Here is a 24,284-nt window from a genome sequence, read left to right as displayed (position 1 = left end):
GGGAAGGAGGATGTGGTTGTCGGTGCGCAAAACCGACTCCCAGGCTGGCCGTAGGAGGGGCTGTGGGGCTGTCACAAAACAATTGGTGGTCCTGAGTGGACCGGTTCCATGGCCAGAGGCAGAGAAGAACTTCATGCCCGTGGCTCTGGTGACTGCGTTAGAGTCTCTGCAGCTGGGAAAGTGGTCAGCTAAGGAGAAGCAGAGTGCAGGAACTCTGGCATGGCTGTTGCTGACAGCAATGACAGCTGTTGGGCAAAAGGAGTTAAGAGTCAAAAGAAAAAGCAGAAAAGCTCAAAGACGAGATAGGGAAGCAACAAGATCTGAGGCTGTTAACTACAGAAACATTGCAGGACACCCTGGCCTCCAACGAGGCATGGGAGCATAAGGCTAAAGAATTAGCAGTTAGGCCTATACACTGAACCCGGAAGAAGTGCCCAAAGTGTACAACGTCATCACCTCGCCTCGCCTGATGGGGATGAAATCCCTAGGAAGTAGAAACTGAAGATGAAGATCCAGAAGATGAAGATGAGGAATGGGGTGAAGGTGAAGAATCAGCACCCAGGGCATGGACTAGACCCCTCTTAGAGCGGAAAGCAGACCAGAGGACGGTCCCAGGGCAAAATGAAATGGAGAAACCACGTTGAGGATCTCAGTCACAGTAGTAGTGTTTAGCTTTGGACTATTCTGGAATTACATAGAGCCTATAGCTACTGACCATCAGCTATATGATTTCTGAAGCGTGTAACCATTAAGCTTTTGCCGTGGGATTCCCTGCAATAAAGAAATCTCACTGATTTGGGTGTTCAGAGTCAGATTGCTTGAGCATGTGTGCTGGGGGGATCGGGAAGCCTGACAGCATGTTCCTAGCCAAACCAGTAACAGTACTACCATGCTCCTGCAAGCTGCAACAAACCCTGTAAGCTGGGAGACCCAACCTGATTTAGAAAAAGAAGATACTGTAGTAGCTGTCTTCAAAAACATCAAGACCTGCATAGCCAGCTGGCTGACGCTGTAAATTGCGTTGCAACTGCAAACAAACCCCCTTTTGCCTGGATCAGCTACTAAGACTGTTTTCCTTTTTGAGACCCCAGCGGAAAAAGACTGATCTTTCGTTGCCCATGGCAAAGCAAAGATTTGGTTGCCCTTTACCTCATTGTGTCTTGTTTTGAACCCAATTAAAAACAAACTAACTGTGAAGCTCTACTTTCAAGCCCTGCAAATCACTCCCACTGCCTCCCAAAGAAGATTGATGACTGTAAAGAAGGTAAGTACAAGGTGACCCCCATCTCCCTGTGGTGTCCTGCGTTTCGGCACTCTGCTTAGCAAAGACTTTTGTTTTTGCCTGTTAAAGAGCTGGTTCTACCTGAAGGTTTGTGTGCCAGTTGAGAGAGAAGGGCGGGGGAATCATGTTGTGAATCCCTGGCTAGCCTATGTAGCGATGGATGGCCCCAAGAGTTTTTCCCCTCACTCAAGCCTCTGTTTCTTTAGTCCTCTTTGGGAAGCATTGAAAAGTACAATTGTTGTTCTCTTGCTGTTAAGAGCCCGGCAATTCAAAACTGCCCTGTAACTCTAAATTTACTTTTGCAAAGGAGAGGGGATCATAGCCGATTCTGAGACTTTGGCAACCACTTCTTCCCTTGTATAGTGTGTAAAGCCACGTTAACAGCTTTAAGAATGACAGCCAACGTAGATCTTTCCTTTTCTCCTTCCAAAAGAGATAGTTTTGTTGTTTCCAATGTGTTTGAAATAGCTTAGATTTAGATTTCCAATTAGATACATTAAATGCTCAGAAGCACTGGGAATGTCTTTGCAAGCTCCCTAGTTAGACAGTCGCTTCCCCTCAGCAATCTCAGAGCAACCAAGCCGGGAAAATGTGATGGGAGTAAATTTTTAGGGTGAGGAGGCGTTATGGGAGTGGGGATAATATCAGGGCCCAGCTTCAGTACTGCAGTGGGCCTTGTAGGTTATAGCCAGGATTTGATTAGAAGTAGCCTGGAAGGGGTTGGGCCGATTCAGTTTCTGGGATGTCAATGTCTGTGTGAGCTTATCTCGGTCAGTGTTCTCAGAGCAGAGCCAGAGGGAGTCACCCAACTCCCTGTCCGCCTGCTGATCTGGCCTTGGTAGGCAGGGAGGCTGGAAGCTGTCCATGAGAACCTGACAGAGGTGGGATGGGATTTGCAGAAGGGTTGCCCAGGTTGAAGTGTCACTGCTAGAAAGCTGAGTAGTGCCGCCCTGTTTAAACAGGGGCCTTGCTGTAAGGCTAAAGTCCCTTGTCTGTTAAGGGATCTAGAGGGGGTGTCCTACAGTCACTCCTTCCCTTTTAAGCTGATGTGAAGGCAAAGAGCCTTTGTTAGGAACATCTCATCTTCATTCCTCGAAGGCTTCTCTGTTTGGATCTATCATTGTCTGGGCTTTTGGAGGCACTCTGCATATGGACTGGAACTTTGGATTGTTAAGGACTTGCCATGAAAAGTACTGTGAGGCTTTTAATAGACTTGAACTCTCGTTGCTGTCGCTTGTGTGTCTGTAGTCAGCTCAGTGTACGGCAGGCTGGGTTTGACCTACAACTTTTGGATTTCGCTCTGCCAGAACTCATGCAGCGTGGAGTTGCCAATGCAAAAGTGGTGGCCTGGAACTCCTTGCATGTGTGGGTAAGCTTTTAAAAAAAATCTTGATGGGCCTTGACCATGTAGCTTAGAGTTATTAACAAAAGATTCAAAGTTAGACTCTCTATGGATGGGAGTTGTTTAGGCCTTTCAAGAAGTTTTCCCCTGATTACCTGATGAGTTCTTTCCAGGAATCATCCCCTTTCCATGTCCGGGGTTGGAGCCCCAGGAAGGGATTGTTTGTGTTAAGTACCCAGGAATCCAGAGTCCCTTCACTTGTGTTCAGAACCATGGAGATGGCAACGGAGAAGCCATTGGGATAGAAATAGGGATGTACGAAAGTCGCTTACCTTTTCGAAGGGTGACATTCACAGTGGGGGGGAGGCGCTCCGTCCCTCCCCCCGAAATTCTCCCCGGCCAGCTCTGCTCTGCAGTGACTCTGCGGAGCCGCCAGGCGGGGCCGCCCGCAGCCAGACATCCAGCCGCTGGGCTGCACAGGGATGCAAATGACGGCCGCCGCAGCCGCCGCCATTTGATTCCTGTTTTTTGCCGTGATAGGCTACGTATATATTTACGTAGCCTATCATGGCAAAAGCCAGGGGCACAAATGGCGGCCACTATGCCATTTGTGCCCCTGTCTTTTGCCGTGATAGGCTATGTAAATATTTATGTAGCCTATTACGGCAAAAAAAAAAAAGGAATGCAAATGGCGGCGGCTACGGTGGCCGCCATTTGCATTCCCTTTTTTTGCCATGATAGGCTACTTAAATATTTACGTAGCCTATCACGGCCTCCGGAGGGACGCAAATGGCATCCCAGTGTTAGCCGTGATAGGCTATGTAAGTATTTACGTAGCCTATCACTGTAATAATGAAGAAGTGAATGGCGGCCGCAGACGCAGACGCCATTCGCAAAGCAGCGCGAACGGCACCAGGTGAGTGTCCCATTTCACGTGCCTTTCGTGGGGTGGGGGGGCTTTGTTCCACCACGGATTTCAGGAGGCCGAACGCATTGGCATTTGGCCTCACCGAGATCCGTGGCGGAATTCTCTGACATCCCTAGATAGAAATGACAAGCATGAGAACTGCCATTTTGCAAAACCGCATGGCATTAGATATGATTACAGCAGCCCAAGGCGGCACTTGTGCCATGTTGCAATAAGAGTGTTGTGTATACATTCTTGACAAGCAGAGTGTGATAAATCACAGTGTGAAGGCTCTGTATGCACAAAGTGAAAGAAATACATCACCTGCAAAAAGATTCCCTCTTTAGACCGATTTCAGACTAGTTTCAAGGAATCAGGGGGTGGTAGAAGCAAGTTTTTGCAATAACCATGACTGTCATAAGTAGTTTTATAGCTTTGTGTGCTTGTTCATATGGCTGTCACATTTTGAAATATGTAGAAACTAGTTATCAACCCCCTTGTGGTCAAACGACGGGGCAAAGAAGATCCAGCCTTCTGGGTAAGAAGAAATGGTGACGCGCAGATTCAACCGTCCTTTGTCGATCTTGGGGGTAGAATGTAGGCCCCTAGGCCTGTAAGCAAGCTAATGGTAGTTTTACAGATGCTTAGAGATCCATAATCCCCTCTGCTTTGGTTCATTATTAACTGCAGCTCCTTGCAGTTAGGCCTCTCGGCTCATAAGATGAGTCAAAGGCCGGTGTAGCGCCCCCTCAGCACATTCCAAGCTAACAAGCTCTGGTACTATTTATCTTATCAGAGCTTAGGATGTGCCTGAGAAGTGAAGCTATGTTTATCTTAAGCCACAGGTGTCCATGCTGAGAAAATTACTATAGTCTTGCTTTGGCCAAATACGTTACTAAGCACGGTTAGGCTATGCTGGGAAAGTTGTAGATGAACTCTAATTAATGCTTGCACCTGTCATACTACTTCACTGCTATGCCTGAATAACATGTAGGATATAAAAGTCATCTTGCAGCACAGCTCTTTGTTCAGAGCTTTTGTCTGATCCAACCATTGGGTACGCCTGTGCGCTGTAAGTACTCAATAAAATCTCCTTGTAAGCAAACCTGGATCTGACTTCTCACTTTCTCAGCACCTCTAAATCTTGGAAGCCCATGGCCGGGGCAAACAGCATGTGAAATAAGGATTTCAATTTACGCAGGACCACTCAGTTGATTAGGCTGAGAGGTTTGGGAACTTATGAGGTGGAGAAGAACATGCACACAACCAGTGTAAATGAAAGGAGATTTATTGAAATAGAAGAAATAAGCAAAAGTAGAACCTCCTCAGAGAGTTGCACTCTCTCTGAGGCTTAAAAGGTTGCACGCCTCCTAGGTACAAACTTAATTTCAAAGAAATCTCAAAGAGTTTCAGGCTCTGTGAGGCTTAAGAGTTTGCGCCCCTCTTAGGTAAGAGCTTATCACAAATCAGTCCTCAAGAAGCTGCGTACTTCTTGGTCAAAACTTAGTTACCCAAATGTGGTGCATTAAATGACTAAATATACAGTTAGTCCCTGTTTGTTGCTCAGCTCCAGTATGTTCTTATACTGATAATACATCATGTTCCCAATTTCCAGGATTGATGGCTGTTGAAGACAGACTGGCACCTCCTTCCAACTCCCCAACATTTCTGAAGGTTGTTTCTGTGGTCATAACATGCCGTCCCCTCTTTTACTGGCCCATTTCCATCTTCCATAACTGATACTTTGGCAATCTTCAGCACATACCATACAAAAGCACCTGCATTTGGCCTTCCTGGAATAAAGCTATTAATTCTCCATTCACACCCCTACCTGACCTGGGCTAGAATACTTCATCTGTATATGACATGGAATGGTTAAAAGTTAACCTTTTCACATTTCATGATGTTCTCAATGGACACTTAAATGTTTTGGGTTACAGGGCACATTCAGGATGTTTACAATTCATGTTACATTCAGGGTCAAACTTTGCATTCTATTTGCTTCATACCACGTTTGTTACATTTCAAAAGAGGACAAGAGTTCATTGTGGCATCTGAAGTCTACAAAGTTATCTACTAGGAGCAGGGAGAGAAGTTATAGAGGGAAGCAATATTGACAAAAATCAAGTATAGTGGATTTAAGAAATGAGAGAAATTAATAAAAGTGATAAGATATTAAAAGTAAGATATAAACTTGACTATTTAAGGAAAATATATGTGAATGTAAGGAGATAATAGGGAAGACAGCATGAAAAAATAGGAAAAATAAAATCACACTGTGTCAGGTACTCAGTCTACACTAGAATTTTTTCCCGGTATTCTAATGTCTGGCTCACATATGGGACACATGACCCATTGTGCGGATGCTATTTCTCCCTTAGTATTCTGTTCCTTCACAAAGTAGTTTTAGGATGACTTTTCCAGTGTTTGTGGGTTCCATGTGCTACAAAGACATGTGTTCTGATCTAATGACATAACTCTTACTTGTAGGGGTGACTTTAAAGCTGTAGAACTTGTTTTGCAACATTTTTCTCACCTTTTTCATCCTCTCATGTCTTTCTATACCTCCTCCTGCTTTTGTTCCCTGCTCTTCCCTCGCACTGATTTTCATGGTATTTGTGGGCAGGAAAAAAATCAAACACTGAAAACAGCACCATAACTGTACTACCTTCTCCTGCCCACCCCCCTGTCTTTCTCCCCCTCCGCAATTTTTGAAAATGTGGCTATTTTTTTTTTACTGTGAACCTACAGAGCTATGCAGCTGTGAATAACCATGCAATTCATTTTAAAACCTCCATTTCGGCACAGCACTGAAGGTGCGCATGCAGTTAGCGGACTAACAAACAAATTGAAATAGCAGTGGTTAGTGCACTGGATTCATTAGTGTGTGCCCCCAGAGCAACAACTGAGTTTTGGAAAAAAAATTACTGACACAACAGTGCCTCACATATGAAAGGGGCTCTAAGGTAGCTGCTACCTGGGTCTGAGATCTGGAGAAGCAGGCATACATTCTCTGGCGTGTTGGTTAGCTTTGGGGAAACATTAAACTTGAAATCTGCTTATCATGCTGTGACATTTCTATATGTATTCGCACCATTTGTTGGCCATCTTACTACTCTGTCTATAGCAAATTATTATAGGATCTGTATCTGCTATATACGACAAAGAGCAATAAACTGTCCTTAATCATGTTCAACCACAAAAACAGGATAGGTTAAAGGAGCATCATGTATATACAAAAATATAACACAACTTTCATGTAAATGCTAATTTCTCACTTAAAATTAAAACAATTGATTAGCAGTCCAAAAATGCCCATCAATCCATCACAAACATAGGCTGTACATAGTCACAATATTAATTTCCAAATTCTAGACTGTACAAATACATAATACCAATATCCCAAACATGTTTCAACCAATCTGGTCCTCTTCAATGAGAGAAAATATAAAGATGCACAATCATTACAGTCCTTACTAAAACAAAAGTAACATGATGTTTGAATTCCTACATGGAATCTGAAAAGCAAAATTCACAAACTTAGAGATACCTGAGATAATACCCCAATAACCAGATAAATATAGACTAATAAAAAACCAATTTACCAGTAGTTGTGTATGTGATGGATTGATGGGTATTTCTGTACTGCTAATCAATTGTTTTAATTTTAAGTGAGAAATTATCATTTCTATTAAAATTTTGTTATATATTTGTATGTGCATAATTTTCCGCTACGTATGAGAGAGAAGAACTCAGTTCTAGATTTGTTGAGAAACAAATGTGTGCCCTACACCCAAATCTTTGATTTCTGCCTTGCCCTTTGATGCATATCCCCAAGATGGCTTCCATAAAGTAATAAAAATATAATTATATTTGGGCTGCTTCTACACTCCTCTGGCACATATCATTGCTCTGGGACAGCATTTCCTCTCCCCCAAATCCAGTTCTCATTAGGACATATAGTAACTGTTCCTATTGCCTTTCATCCCATCTCACTCCTCGAACTATTGTCAATGAGAAAGTGCCTGACTGTGTATTTCTTACTCCCCCCCGCCCCTGAACTGTAGGACTTTTCACTGTCCAAAATACACTTGCCTGCAATCTTATGCTCACTTACCTGGGAGTAGTGCATTAAACTCAATGGGGCTTACTTCTGATAGACATGTTTAGGATTGCAGTGCTATTCCACAAAGATTTTTCCTATTGCCTTCATTGCTGTAGCCTCATCAAACAGCATATTGGGCAGCAATAGTAACATGTATCAACACTGCCCTTTATCAGGTTCATTTATGTACCCACACTGCAGTATTCATCCTAGGACTTGCATTTGGTCAGTTCAAAGAAACTGCTGAATTCCAGATGGGAATTGGCACTGTTTGTATTTTAACATGTAAAGTGCCCCTTGGATATCTTTTATGCATTGCAGGCAAAAAGAAACAGACTCTGCTAAGGTAATGGAGGAATCCCTCAGGAGCTACAGAACTCAATATAGTGTGTGATTTGGTTATCCTTACCTTTGATGTGTTCTTGCACAAAGAATGTGTATTTTCCCCTTCAGAGTGTGTGGTTAATACCACCGGGAAGTGATTCCACTGTCAGAGATGCATACCAGGTCAGCTGTTGTCACTATAGATGAAAATCTTGCCATTAGTATTCTCCACCTTCCTACTAATGAACTGTCTAATCACATAGTCGCTGTATGTACTGATAATCCTCCCCGGTTGCCAAGGCTGCAGGAGGTTTTCAGAAAGAAGGGGATCTCCCCCCCCCCTGTAAAAGCCTCTTACATGTTCCATGTTAAACAGATTGTGAACTTTTTACCTTTTAGGTTAGGGATCAGCAACTGGCACCCCTTGGGAAAAATCTGGCATCCTGAAAGATGCTGCTTCCTAGTTGCCAATGCAGAATTAAAAGACGGTGTGGAGAAAACAATGGCAGTGGCACTTAGGAGTGAGGACAGAGCCTTTGGCCTGTCACCCGCACATTTTTAGTCTCAGAATGCCCCTTTAGCACAGAGCATTCCAATGTGGTGCCCATGGGCACCAATGTACCTGCGGAAACCTCTCTTGGCACCTACCAGGCCCTCTGCCCCCCGCATTTTAATTTTATTTCTTAAGATTTATTTTTATTTTTTTATTTAACTTGGTGGTTGCCATGCTGCAAAGCAAAATGCTGCCCCCCGAGCACCATCTTTATTTAGGTTCAGCAAAGTGGGTTTGTGTTTTGGAGCTCAGTCCCTCCTTCTGCCTTGTACTTAGGTTCTTGGGCAAGTTACTTTTCTTTTAGTCTCACCAGTTCGCCTTCTGGAAAATGAGTGTTTTGTGACCAACCATGCCCACCATGGTAACCATTTTATGAATAAACAAGCCTCAGTGGCAGCCATTTTGTGACAGTGCCCACAACACTCTTATCAAACTTTTGAATGTGATCGCTGTCAGATCCTGACTTCTCAGAGGCACAAGTCACAGTAAACCCTTTTATCGTAGTAATTCCAGTAAGTAGCTATCAGCTTTAACACTCCCAATAAAGATCCACACTTAACAGTTCATAACGTAAGCCCTTGAGCAGAAGCAGTCCTTGAGCATCACGCCCAAACAGCCCTGGGTACAGCTCACAAAATAAAACCACACAGACCCATAGTTTCAGTGAAAGCAGGAAGCTTTTCAGGTGATCAAAGCATTACTTCCAACAAAGTCTGCTTCTGGTTGCTCTGGTTTTTAAATTCAGGGGAGTGGCCACTAAAGATCAGTATTGGACATTTGATCTTGGCAGGGAAACCCGGCTCTTAGATGGTTGAAATGTCTCAAAGGATGCCTCTGCTCTGCCCTCTTTAGTTGACACTGGACTAAGGAAGACACCTGAAACTCCTTCTCCTGCAGAGACCTCCTCCTCCTCCTCCTGTTCTGTTCCCATGGAAGATGTGTCCAGTTGAGAAGCAGGGGCCTCCATCAAGGTCATGTCTCCTAGATGTGGGAGATAGACCATATCAGTGTCCTGCATCTCACCCCCTCCCAGCTTGTAAGCCAGTGGGAGACTTGTTTCTGAAAGGGGCGAGTTCATGGGAATCCTGCCCCTTCCAGAAACTAGCATTTCCAGTCATTTTGGGGCTTGCCCCCGGAAATGTGATATCACATCCTGCAAGCAGTAGGGGCCACTTGAAAATTGTGGCCGGTGGGGCCTTCCACACGTGGACTGGAACCAGCGGGGCTGGCCACACACAGAAGGACATACTCGGATACTGCTCCAGATGTTAACTGTTGATGAGCAACAGTTCTTATGGTTCTTCATCTTTAAACTGGAATTGGACATTACAGCCTTTCAAAAAGGGGATGGTCCTCTGACAGCCCCTCTGTAAAAGAGGAAACTTGGCCACCTTAACACGCACACATTGCACATTTGATATGTGTTAACATCACAATTGCCAGACAATCAGGGTCATGCACGGCCAGCTTCTGCTGCAAGCTTTCAGAGTTGGATTTCGCCCCACCTCTAAAGCTCAAACCTAGAGTGGAACGGGATATCTGAATTGAAATCAGGCACGCTACTTTTAAAATGTTACATCTGTCTTCACACCATTTTTATATTTGTAAAATTTGGGGGTATGGATTGTAGAATTTTCTGTTTCTTTTAACCCCCCTGCTATCTCTAGTCTCTAGCCAAGCTACTAAATATTAGACAACGTTCTAGATTCTGGAACAATACAAAATAGTTATAGGCCTCTAAGCGATGTCACATCACTGTCAAATATTAGTTCAGACAGCATTCATCTTAATTTTGGTGAATTTCTTACATGCCACAGTTTTGTACTAAACTTACTTCTGGAAGATTGTCATGATAAATTATTGTTCATATCATAAGTGCTCAGATGTTTTTATCCATTGATCCAGAATTCTCTACAAATTGTTCTCTTTGAACTATGTCCAGTCCTAGTCGAAGGGATGTATATTATTTAAACTCCCAGGGCTACCAACCTAATTTCTTTCCCTGATAAAGTAAATTACAGCATTCCCCACTTTATAGTTGAGAAACTAAGGTCACATTCAGATGACCACATTGTGACTACAGTATTCACATGACAGCCAGATTGCTTGAAGATTTCTCACACTGTGGTTCACCACAAGATGGTCTATTCATCTCCTTTAAAAAAGTAACTGTCAATGAAGAGCAAGTTCCCCTAGTCTGGATTTATTCCTGTGAATATGGTGGTAAATCCATGGTTCCCCATTTACAGGAGAGCCCAAAATTACACCTATTATCAGGCCTAGAGTGATCAGGTGCCCTCTTTTACAGAGGACAGTCCTTTATTTGAAAGGCTGCCAGAGGACTGTGCTCTATTTGTAAGTGTTGGTCAAAGAGCTGTCAAATAGTTTGTCAAATAGCAAAATAGTTTGTCAAATAGCTGTCAAAGCAGTAGTTTAAAAAACAGTTCCAAACCCAGCTTCACTCCAGGGCTGAGTTCACACAACACACTAACCCACCATGGGTTATCATGTTGTCTGAACGCAGCACATTTTCCACAAGATGGCTTGTAATCCATGTAGTTTGGTTTATTTTTCTTGAACAAGCCACCTTGAGAACCCATGGCTTGTTGTTGGGTTGTTCAGGATGGATAACAAGCCACACTGCATGGTTAATGAACAACCCTGCAGAAAACACACTGCATTCAGACAACATGACAACCCACTCTTCGGAAAAAGCGTGACAACACGATAATCCACCCTACGGAAATCATGCTGCATTCAGACTACAAGATAACCCATGGTTCAACAACAACCTACACTGGATGAGTTAACGTGTTGTGAACTGAGGCTCTGAGCTCTGAGGCTGCTGCCCTGTAGTCCACAATGGCACAGCAAAGAGGGTGCAGGCAGCAGGACCTCTCAATTTGCGCAGCTTCTCCCACCTAAGGAGCACAGAGGCAGCTCCAGATGGGGCAGAGCAAATATAGGGCCAAAAACTAGCAATTTCCAACACCACCATAGTTCACCGCTCCATATGGGGTGGAGAAAATTTGGGACCACAAGATAGCGGTTTCCAACCACTCAACAGCTCACCAATTCCACCAGGCGGGAAGTTGGGTTTGGAAGACCAGCCATCCCATTTGCCAGGTGGAATCCATCGAATTCAGCTGGAACCATCTTATACAAATTCCGCTGGCAAATTGCCACTTCTTCCCATTGCTCCAGCAAGTGCTAGTTATACTGCACAAGCATTGTTTTATGCTAGTGCAACATCATTAGCGCTACCATTGGGGCCCAGCAGGATACTGTACCCTGTCTCCCAACCAGTTGCTAGCCTATCTGAAATGAGGGATACTGCCTTCCTGACCCCAAATATGATGATTAGTCAGACCCTACTTCAGCAATGTCCCTGAACAAAGCTGATTCACACATTTATGTACATCACTTGATATCACACTACTCAGTGATTGACTCACTGCTGTCATGTACGCAGACGTGGAAAAGTTCTGTGTGGTCAAGTCAAAAGCGCTGTCTGCACTATTCTGATCAGTGATTGATATTTTACATATAACGATTGCTACCGGATGATGTAGCCATCAGGCGATGAGCATGCATGTGTGAAATTAACTTTACTTTCTGCTGCCCATTTTGGAAGAGCGCTACCATTAGCTGCCAAGATGGAAGTGGAGACCTCTTTGAAAGATCATTTGGAATATGTTCCATAGATAGGATTAAGTGCACTCTAGTCTCTACCATTTTTTGAACATGAAGTAATCAAAAGCAAATTTACAGAAACTAACATCTGCATGCTGAGAATGGATCAGAGTACAAATTGCACTGACCTTGACCACTCAGCTCTTGCAAAAGCAAAGGCAGACTTGTATGTTATGACAATGAAATGGTCTCTTCTTAAAAAAACAAAGCAAAAAATGAACAAAATAAGCATCCATTAAGTCCTTTCTCACACAGCATTCCCTTTCAACAGGATTAGAAATTAATAACCCAGACTAAACCTTTGCACCAAATTATTTGAATAATCAGGCAGTTGGCTAAATTATCATAGTTAGTTTTCTGAAAATGCCCCTCATGACCATTGGAGAGATCTGTAGTATAGGTTACATATCCAGGTAACTATGGCAATGTGAGGGCATTTGTCTTATGCTACTATCAGGCTACAACTGGACTTCTGGAATATGTTCTCAACTATTGAGTACCTCATTTTTATTAACTGCATTGAGCTCTATTGATATTAGCATCATGGCAATCAAATCTGGATTTGTACATAGCCCTATACTGGAACCAAAAGCTGGTCTCGAAAGAAACCTGTCAAAAGTTCTCTTTTTAGACGACATAAGGCAGTTATACAACACAACATACATTTTATGGACGGCAAACTATTAAGGACTGTCCTGTGGACTTTGGCCCAGTTCCCACTGAGTTGGTAAACCTGTGTCTAGATCAGTTTTCCCCAATCTAGTGCCCTCCAGATGTGTTGGACTACTGCTCCCAGCATCCCATTGGCCACATTGACTTGGGCTGATGGAAGTCCAAATCATCTGGAAGGCACCAGATTGGGGAAAGCTGTGCTTGGTTTCAGCTGGGTGCTGCTCCACATCCTTTGCGTTGAGTGACCCACCACCCAGCTAAACATTGCTGCTGCTATACATTCTCCTCTTGGTGCCAGCAAGGCCACTCCAGGTTGTGTGGACTACTGGAACAGGGCAGGTAGCCCACTGCACTGCCTTGGATTCGATTATGGAGGATGTGGGGCTTCCAGGCCCATTATAGACACAGAAGCCAGCTCAACAGAATACTAGCCTAGGGTGAGGTGAATGCAGGGCCTGGTCTCTCATGAGGCAGGGTGAAACCCTCATCTCAAAAGGTGGTGTGGGGGAGCAGCTCCCCCCACACCCACCAAGAGTGCCCCCCTCCATTGCTGGGTGCTCCAAAGCGTCCCGCCAGCCCCTCCCCCACTGTGGCCCCCCCCCAGCTTAATAGACAGAAATGACAGGAAAGGAGTGCCTTTTTCTTTTTCTCCATCTTTTTCTTGGTGGCTGGATACTCTGCAGAGGAAAGCATTGGCCTACAGCAGCCTGCTTTCTTCATTTCCTAAGAATGTCTCTAAGCGTTATCTCCATCCTGGGCAAACCAGACAGGTTCCTTGGTTGATGGAAAATAGAAGTAGAGATAAATTAGACACTCTTTATATTAACAGAGCTGAAGATAAATTTAGATTCTGTGCTAGGTAAAAAAAGTCAATAAAAGCCAAATTGGATAGTTATATCTAGTAGTTGTAGTGTGACATATGACTATGAGTATCAAGCTGGTTCTGTTCTCCCTTTCTGTTAAAGCAATGATCTAAAGAAGATGGTGTTCTTGTTTTCATGTAGCAACGAAGCACAAGCAATGTGGCTTTTACGGTGGAGACACCCCAACTTTGGAATCCCTTCTAGTAGAGTTGGATGTCCCCCACGTTGTTGTCATTCAGGCACCAGTTAAAGACATATGTATTTGTACAAGCTTTCAGAGGTATAGACAAGTGTGTTATCTGTTTTCTGGTGTTATAGTGACGATGTTATTGTATTGGTATTTGTAATTTTAGAGTTATGATTTTAATGGTGTTCATGCGTTCTGCTGTTTTATATGGGCTCTTAGCTATCCTGAACTCCTTGTGAGGAAGGGCATGATATAAATAAAAATAAACACATAAAATAATGTCTAATAGACAGCCTAATTCACACTGGAAAAGGAAGCTTTTGATCTGGAGTGCTTCCAGACAAAGGGTTTATTGTGCCATCACTCTGACTTGTTCATGGTATTTTATGGGGGGGGATGTCCAAACATCGTCATCTTCTGCTTGTAATCCTCCTGTGTTTTCCCACCACTTCATCCATCTTTTTTCTTACTAAAGAAAATCCACTAAGGAGAAAGAGACAGAATAGCTGCAGAATGCCTTCTAATTGGTAGCACTAGGAACCTTCTGTCTGGTAGCACCTCCCTGGTAGCACCACTCCCACTATAATTAAGCACTTTTTAAAACATCCATGTGCAACACGCTTGTCCTTCAAGCTGTTTCTCCAAACACTCGCACACACCCGGATTGATGTAGTTTCCTCTTTATTTTATAGACTGCCCCACCAGACAAGCCTACCAAAATCCTATATGTCATAATATGCATAAGAGCATTTTCATATATGAGGCTCTGTTGTGTTTATTCACAACACAGGGAATAAAGAATGGAAGAACAGGAAGCCACAATGCCCTCTGACCTGGAAGTCATCATACCGTGGGTCAATCACTCTCAGCTTAAGCTATATCACAGGACTGTTGTGAGGATAAAATGGGATCACTCCCCTGAATATATTACCTTGAGCTACTTGGAAGAAGGGTGGGTAATAAGGTGGTAAGTGCAATATAAATGACAACTACTTTTAGCAGTAGACTATTGAAATGAATATAATTAAGGAATATCCAGATTCCAGTAAACCACACCATTTTCTATCCATTTTACAATATGAACTCACAAATATTTTTGAAGACTACAAGCTAAGCTGTACAATTAACAAGTCTAAATTAAAGTAGGTACAGAATGAATGTATTTTCATTCATTCATTCATTTATCATATTTCTATATTGCCCATAGCCGAAGCTCTCTGGGAGGTTCACAAAAATTAAAAACCATTAAAATACATTACATAAATGTAATGACATAGAACAAATAACACACACACAACAATGTATAACTAAAACAATTTAAAACAATCAGCCAGAGACAGTCAAGAGACTCATTATACACTGCTAAATGCCTGAGAGAAGAGGGCAGTTTTAAACAGGCGCCGAAAAGATGACAATGTTGGCAGCAGGCGGGCCTCGTCAGAGAGATTATTCCATAAATGGGGAGCCACCACCATTTTGGATCCTATAATAAAACACTGCACCTTTGGCTTGACAGCTGTTACTATGTAAAGTTGTATCACAATGAACAGAGAAAGGCAACAGATCTGGTGAGTAAATCTCAAATTTTACTCCATCTAAAGAGATAACCATTGAACAGAGCTACAGAGGGTTTAGGAACTGGCCATATTATTGAAGTCATTTTTGTCTTCTTTTAAACTTGTTAACACTATTGGATGTTTTCTTTTTAAAACATTAGCATTTTATAAATTTGTGCCTTTGGATTGTTTAAATCCAGCTTACTCTAAAGGTTAAAGGTGGATAACAACATATTTTAAACAAAAAAAGAAAAGAAAAAGAAAACCAGGATCTGTTCTTGCACAAACATGTCTAGTCAGAATTTGACCTTACTGAATTCAGTTGGATCTGCTCTCATTTAATCATGTGTGAGGTTGCAGCTTTTAAAAGCGAAAACAATAGCACCCCGCAGCTAAAATCTACATCCTTATATCCTATAAGAAAACCTGCTTGGTTTGTGGGAACACAACTGAGGGCACACATTTTCATGATAGGGTAGTGCTCGACATGAGGTGTGATGCCATCCCATTTCTTTTCAGGTGGACCAAAGGCCATCCTGCTTCTTTTTAATGGACATAATAGAGTCCAGGCTAATTTGAAGCAAAATCATCCCATTGTCATTTGCCCACCTCTTTGCACATTTGAATGATCTCTAAGACAGAAAATCTAAGCTGGCGTTTCATAGTTGAGCAGGACACATTTATTTCAATGAGACTTAGGCTGCCTTTACATCAAAGAAAAAATTTGCAGTCCTACTGTTGTGGAGCCTTCCCCCATTTACAGTGGGCTCCCAGACTCGTCAGATACGTGATTGCTGAGTTTTTAATTTTCAAGGTTCCATAGAACTCAATGAAAAAGTGCCATCTAGTGGCTGTTTTAACAGCGCAACAATCTGACATATTTTAATACTTCGTTATTTCCAGATCTATTTAACATGGAATAACCAGGAAATACCTCTGGATGTGCTCTGGAAGTTGACAATGTCATGAAAAGGACCCACAACCTCCATGTGAAGAAGCCCTTAGTCCCAAGTACGCATAGGACTGAGCACACTCCACCTGTTCTCTCTTGCTGTCCTTTAAGCTTTGAACTCCCTCTCTGGAGAGCAATATCCTCAAGGCACTACATAACACTGCAACTTAGGGTCACTCAGTGACACTGCATCCAGTGACACTGCAAAAACACTGCAACCTAGGGTCACCCACTACGTTTCATGGCTGAGCAGGGATCTGAACCTGGATTTCCCACTCATAGCATAACACTGCAACCTAGCCCTCCCCAACCTGGTGGCCCCCAGATGTGTTGGACTGCAACTCCCATCATTCCCATCGAGCATGGCCAATGGCACAGCCCAGGAAATGCTTTACCATTTCATTCTGCTGAATGTATGTAAATTCCATTAAGTTTTATGGGGCTTGCTCCCTAATAAGTGTGTTTAAGATGACAGCTTAGCGAAATTAGTACTGTGCATACCAGAACAGCAATATTTAAAGGCCTTCCTTTATTAATATTAAAGGCAGCACACTAGTCTGATGTAGATTAGAGATATTCTAGCTGCATTGGCCACAAAATCATTAGGAACAATTGCTCAGAGAATCAGCAAAACAAGCCTTAATGTGCAGTTTCATTTTGCCAGGGGAATGATTTCATTAATAGGAAGGAATCATAGCTGAATGAAACCGCAGCACACTAGGAGTTCAAGGACATTTGGCTTCCAAAGGTGAATTATCACAAATCTCATCACGGTAATGGATTGCTTTGCATTCTAAAATTTGCTATTTGTAGTAAAGCATTAAAGGAAGTTCAAATTTCAAATAAACGTAGGTTCAAAGAATGTAAATTACAGTCATCCTGTTAATCAGTCTGACTTTGGAACCAGAATGTCTGCAGAATTTTGTTTCTGGCAGTAAACACTTTTGCTAAGGGATGGTATGCTTTGTGTCATAAATCCATATACTGAGCACTGGACAATAGAATGGAAACATCAGAAATTTGAATTTATTTTTAAATGTTGGAAGCAAATATCAGAAATTTAGATTTACCTTAAAGGGGCAAGACTAGTCTCAGTCATATTCACCGTTGAAGTCAAAATGATAGCCATCACCAGCTTTTAAATTATAATGACACAGAGGAAGAGGTTGGGGGCAGAAATATGGATCCCCCCCTTTATTTGCTGCTCAAAGCACCTGTTTCACCATGGTTCAAGTTACAAAAGGTCCTGAGCAGTAAGGTTGCCAACTTTTCACTAGGCTCCTGTGCCTTTAAGAGCAACAATACATTATATAGCATATCAACTTAACATGGCATACTTTTTAGTTTTGTTTACTAATTATAAAAGTTAAATAAACTTGCTAAATCAGATTCCTGTCAATTTAGGGCACTGGAAAAAGGTTCTGATTAAAAAAAGGTTTCCACCCATTTTATTTTCTCAAAGAAGTCCGAGATTTCATTGGCCCTGCTCCTATGCTTTTAACTGCAGGGAGAAAGGCAGCAAATTAAGGTGCAATCTATGCAAGTTTAGATAGAAAAAGGCCTACAACGTCCAGGATGCCTCAGCCAGCTATGCTTGCTGGGGCATGCTGGGAATTGTAGGCCTTTTTTTCTGTCTAAACTTGCATAGGATTGTGCCCTTAGAGGTGAAACCTTTCTAGGCAGGGAGATAAAAGTGACTGGAAGCGCTGTACCAGCTTAACTTCTGCATGAGAGTCTGGTGTCAAAGGCCCAGGAGCACGGCCAATTAAAAGTTGGCAGGGCTATTTTCACAACAACCCTGTGAGAAAGATTAGGCTGAGAGATGGTGACTTGACTGAGGGTATCCAGGAGGATCCATGATGGTGCAGGAATTGGAATCCAGGTCTCTCCAATTTGTGGGGCTTACATTGCCTGCCCTTCCTCTAATTCGTATTGGCTGTGTACTCTACTGTAGATATGAATTAAAGGACATTTGCAGGCCTTAATGGGGTTCTACAGAAATACCAAAATCCAAGACAAAATGTAGAGACATTACTCCAATATGTTGAGGTCGAAGTGGAGTAGTACATAAAGTTCTTGCCTTTAACAAAAAAGTCACTCACTCAACAATGGTAATTTGAATGCCATCTGATTATTTATTATTTATTGAATTTGTAAGTCACCTTTCTCTTAAAAAAGATCCAAGACAACTTACACCAAACTATTGAAACATACAAAATATTAGATAGTTAAACAACAATTTCCATTAAAAATAGCAAAACATATTTTCTTAATTATTTCTATAATTAAGAGAGCAATCATATGTTCCCTACAAGCATCTGGGGGAGATAGGATTTTTCGGTTTGGTATGAGCTTGTAGACAGCGCTACAAGGTCGTAGCTATGAGCTTGTAGACAGCGCTACAAGGTCGTAGCGGGGAAACTGTGCTCCCCGTCCCCTCATAGCTGGGGTGGAGAGAACCGCAGCACCACTGCCTCCATGCTTGTAACATGCAGCATGGAGGGGTGAAAACAGAGCATTTCTGGGGGCATGAACAGGCCTGTTTTAGACAGCTTCCTATGTGGTCTCCAGCCTCATTCCCGCTCCTCCCCAAAGCTGCACTTAAATGCGCAAAAATGTGCATCTAAGGCAAAGTGCGGGGTGGCTGCAGCATGGAGGGAATCCTCTCCTCTGTGCTGCTTCTGGCCTGCATTGGATAGGCGGTTGCCTGCAACTTCATGGGAGGTAGGAGGCACCCATCTATCTCTATAGGATTGCGCCCTAAAGATGTTTGGGCCTATTATTATCTATATGATGCATGGGTATTGGCTGTCTGTGGTATAGTGAAACGACAATAAATAGAATCACTAGTCTATTTTGATACACTGGCAAACTGCACCTCCTAGTGGACACAAAACCCAGTTGTGTGGTCTAGTTCTGTGGTTTTTTTGTTAACTTACAGGATTCTTAATACACAGTAATCCTGTGTTGAACACCCAGATCCTGAAGGCAGTTGGCTGGCACAAGCCTCAAGTGTGTTAAAGGGCTTTGCACTAGCAGGGTGTTTCTAAGTACAAATGGTTTGTAAAGACGTTTGGAATCTGTGATTGCCCATTCACATGCAAATCATCACTTGATATTGTGGTCAAGTGATAAAATGCATGGGCCAAATTCAAGCAGGCGTAGAGGTTTTACTTATGCAGTCCTTCTACATTCATATTGCCTAGAAATTCTCACCGTCTTCCATCCCCAGACCAATTCAAACAGTGAGCCTAGGCATGTAGTATGTCTCTGACTGAAAGGAAGACAAGTATGTTGGTGACCAAATAAGAACAACAGACCTAGGGGAAGGAGAGCAACAGTAGCAGCCAATCAAGGGAATGAAAGGTGATATAGAAAGCTGAAGATTTTCAACTGACAAGCAGAGTGATCAATCACAAAGGGAATATCAGAGGTGGAGTGGACGTGGATGCCTGTGAAAGCAGAGCCAGAGAAACAGTTTTTATTTGTAAGGTCAATAAATATTGACCTTATTAATAAAAACAGGCGGCTTTAAGCTTGGGGAAGTCCAAACAGTCATGTTTTAAGCTAACAGAGAGAGAGAGAGAGAGAGAGAGAGAGAGAGAGTGCTTCCAGTTGGAGAGTCTGGAATTACAAGGCATTGTGCAGGTATTCCATATTTTTCTCCGTAACAGATGTTCAGCGGTAAGAAAAAGACAGAAGTAGTGGAAAAACATGGGAGGGCATTGTCTGGACCCTCTGTAAAATTCTGTGAAAGAGCTTTTCTAGATGAGCCCGTTTAACCTGCTGTTTCTACTTCTGGTTTCATTGCAGAATTAAGATCAGAGCTCTACATGAAAAGCTTTTCTAAACAAGGCATTTATTGTGCGCTCATCATTTCCTAATCATGGCTGCTTACGGGTTCTTTAGATGATGTTGTGACCCTCCAGTTTCACTTCTGTTTTTCAACAGCACTTTCAGCAAGTTTTTTTTAGAGCAGAGAAAATGTGGTATTATTTGTGAAAGTGAAAGAAACACTTTTTCCACTTGTGTAATTGCACTATTCTGGTATACAACAGTGCCAGCTAGAGGCTACATAGAAAAGCAGGAAACGCTCTTCGTGTAGTGCTCGGATCTCAATTCTGCAATGAACCAAAAGTAGATATAGCAGATTAATAGCCTCATGCAGGAAAGCTCAAGGTTATTTTCCTTTCTTGCCTTTCTGTACTTTCTCTACGTAACCTCTAGGTGGTGCTGTGGTATAGCAGAATAATGCAACTACACTGGCGGGGGGACTACCACTCTGTCGCTTTGGTGAAAAATGCTGGATTCCCCTGCCCCCTCCACAAAATTGCTTTTAAAAAACAGAAGCGAAATTGGATGGTGACATCATTTAAAGCACCTGTAAACAACCATGAATGAGGAATGAGAAGCGCACAATACAAGAGGCAGGGCGATGGTGCAATAAAAGGCTTATCTGGAAGCACCCAGACAGAGGGTGTGTTTGTGAGTGTGTGTGCTACAATATGCATCCCACACACACACATCCATATATAGATTTACACATACACACAGAGCACATTGTATATGAACTATCCACATGTGTACACGCATGTATGTTTTAAATTTTCAAACATATGCTGATAAAATTAAAATAGCATCCCCCACAAAAAGAAATACACACATTTTAAATAAATGTACCATATTTCCCCACTCCTGATCTAGGAAACACATGGAAGACAAAGAACAGCTAAATGCTAAAGCACTTTTGTTACACAAGAGGGCCTGAGTTTGATTGTACTGATGGATTTAGAGAGTGCAGAGAGCTGCTGGATACTAACAAAGCACTGCATTGAAAATAAACAATACTGCATTTTTATATTGATTTATAGCTGTAGGGGCAGGCAAGTGATACTGCACCAAAGTACACCATACTCCTTCCATGTAGTTCCCTCCATTCTGTCACAGCTCAATGCATGCAAAAGATTGTTGTTGTTGTTGTTCAGTCGTTCAGTCGTGTCTGACTCTTCGTGACCCCATGGACCATAGCACGCCAGGCCTTCCTGTCCTGCACTCTCTCCCGGAGCGTGCTCAAGTCCATATTCATTGCATCGGTGATGCTATCTAGCCATCTCATCCTCTGCCGTCCCCTTCTCCTTTTGCCTTCAGTCTTTCCCAGCATCAGGGTCTTTTCCAGAGAGTTTTCTCTTCGCATTAGGTGGCCAAAATATTTGAGCTTCAGCTTCAGTATCTGTCCTTCCAATGAGCACTCAGGGTTGATTTCCTTTAGGATGGACTGATTTGACCTCCTTGCAGTCCAGGGGACTTGTAAGAGTCTTCTCCAGCACCACAGTTCGAAAGCATCAATTCTTCGGCGCTCAGCCTTCCTTATAGTCCAACTCTCACAGCCATACATTACTACTGGGAAAACCGTAGCTTTGATTAGACGGACCTTTGTCGGCAAGGTGATGTCTCTGCTTCTTAGTATGCTGTCTAGGTTTGCCATAGCTTTCCTCCCAAGGAGCAAGCGTCTTTGAATTTCATGGCTACAGTCACCGTCTGCGGTGATCTTGGAGCCCAAGAAAGTAAAATCTGTCACTGCTTCCATTTCTTCCCTTTCTATATGCCAGGAAGTGATAGGGCCAGATGCCATGATCTTAGTTTTTTTAATGTTGAGTTTCAAACCAGCTTTTGCACTCTCCTCTTTCAACCTCAACAAGAGGCTCTTTAGATCCTCTTCGCTTTCTGCCATTAGGGTGGTATCGTCTGCATATCGGAGGTTGTTAATTCTCCCGGCAATCTTAATTCCGACCTCTGATTCATCCAACCCGGCATTTCTCATGATGTACTCTGCATATAAGTTAAATAAGCAGGGTGACAATATGCAGCCTTGTCGTACTCCTTTCCCAATTTTGAACCACTCGGTTGTTCCATGTCTGGTTCTTACTGTTGCTTCTTGACCCTCGTACAGGTTTCTCAGGAGACCGGTAAGGTGGTCTGGTACTCCCATCACTTTCAGAATTTGCCACAGTTTGTTGTGATCCACACAATCAAAGGCTTTAGCGTAGTCAATGAAGCAGAAATAGACATTTTTCTGGAATTCTCTTGCTTTCTCCATGATGCAGCGAATGTTGGCGATTTGATCTCTAGTTCCTCTGCCTCTTCGAAACCCAGCTTGTACTTCCGGTAGTTCTCGGTTCGCATACTGCTGAAGCCTAGCTGGTAGGATTTTGAGCATCACCTTGCTGGCATGTGAAATGAGCGCAATTGTGCGGTAGTTTGAACACTCTTTGGCGTTGCCCTTCTTTGGAATTGGAATGTAAATTGACCTTTTCCAGTCTTGCGGCCACTGTTGAGTGTTCCAGATTTGTTGGCATAAGTAATTCCTGCACCTGTAGGAAGGGCTTGAAATGACTCCTCTCTGAAACCCTTGAGAGCTTCTGCAAGTTAGTATAGAAAATACTGAGCTAGATGGACTACTGCTGTCAATTGATATAAGGCAGATTCCTTATATCAGCATGTTAATTTTTAAAATTTGCATGAAAACACCTTTCATTTAAGCATTTTTAATATATTTAAAATGTAGGCTAAATGTAGGCAAAAAAATAGAAGAGTAGCACTAAGGTGTTCTACACCTGTGGAGATTGTGCTACTGTTCTGTTCTTTCCCCACAAAAGCTGAATTTTATGAGCTCTCAAAAGGTATGAAAGGACCCTGGGGAAAACACGGGAGAATGACAATTTGATGAAATGTCATGTTGGATGCACTATAAAAAGTGAGTGAACTAAAAGTGGCAATTATAGAGTAAATACTTGGTGTGGAATGAAACACCCTTGGATATAAAAGGCAGGGGCACAGAGCTTTGTGAAACATTTAGTTTTTGTAACTGTTCCCCATAAAATAAATTTAGAATTGTATGCTAATTTTGGCTTTTAAGTTTTCCACTGATCTCCTCCCCACACCAGCGGCCTCATTAACAATTCTGTTAATGAGGGAACTGAGTCATCCAAAACAACTTTTTTTTAGAAGGGAATACAATCAATGGAAAAAAAAACCCCTATTCCCAAAGGAAGAAAGTTGAAATGCTGGACCAATATGCTCTTGGTGATGCAAAACTATTAACAGCTGTGTCACTACAGTTTGCAGTGGTTGGAGGATCTCAGCATTTTTCAAACCATCCCTCCAGAAAGGGCATTACAGCCATGAGAGTAAAAGTATTACAGTTATCCCTGTAAGGTAGGAGACATTTGAAAAAGTTATTACAGAAGGAAATACTAACGCAAATGCCAGACATCAGGAGGGCACAAGATCCTATTGAACAAAAGATAGTAATTGTGGTAGCCTTTAGCATGTGATCTTCTATCACTTTGTGTAGGAATAACTTCCTTCTTTCTTTCTGAACCCAGCGGCCTGTTTTTGCCATTTAAGGAATCTAGAGACAGATAAATTCAACCTACTAGCCTAACCTACCACCAACCTGTGTGCCATAAGCATTGAAAAACCAATGCATGCTTGGTTTAAAGACAGTTTGCAGCTCCCTATAGGAGTTTTGCGGGGTAAAATTGGTTTCACACTTTTGATTCTGTATGAAAGCGAACACTGATTTTTGAAAGAGTCATGACGTGTAAAGCATAAATCAATATTATTATGGCAATAACTTATTTAGCGAAGGAGAATGCAAAACAGGCAGGTCATCAAGCCCTTTGCAGGCTGCAGTACATGACTGGTGGGCTGTAATCATGTTGACTGGTCACAAATTGAGCAGGCCTGCCTTTGATTTTTCTTGCATGGTATGCAGGGCCCTTTTTGCGCTATAGGGTCTTTGGGATGTGTACCTAGATGCAGCTGAGATATTCTTGAAGCTCTCCA

This window comes from Heloderma suspectum, chromosome 4 (genome assembly GCF_057233095.1).
Source record: "Heloderma suspectum isolate Gila_16-S chromosome 4, 16-S_ref, whole genome shotgun sequence".
Lineage (NCBI taxonomy): Eukaryota > Metazoa > Chordata > Lepidosauria > Squamata > Helodermatidae > Heloderma > Heloderma suspectum.
Note: the sequence above shows the minus strand (reverse complement) of the source record.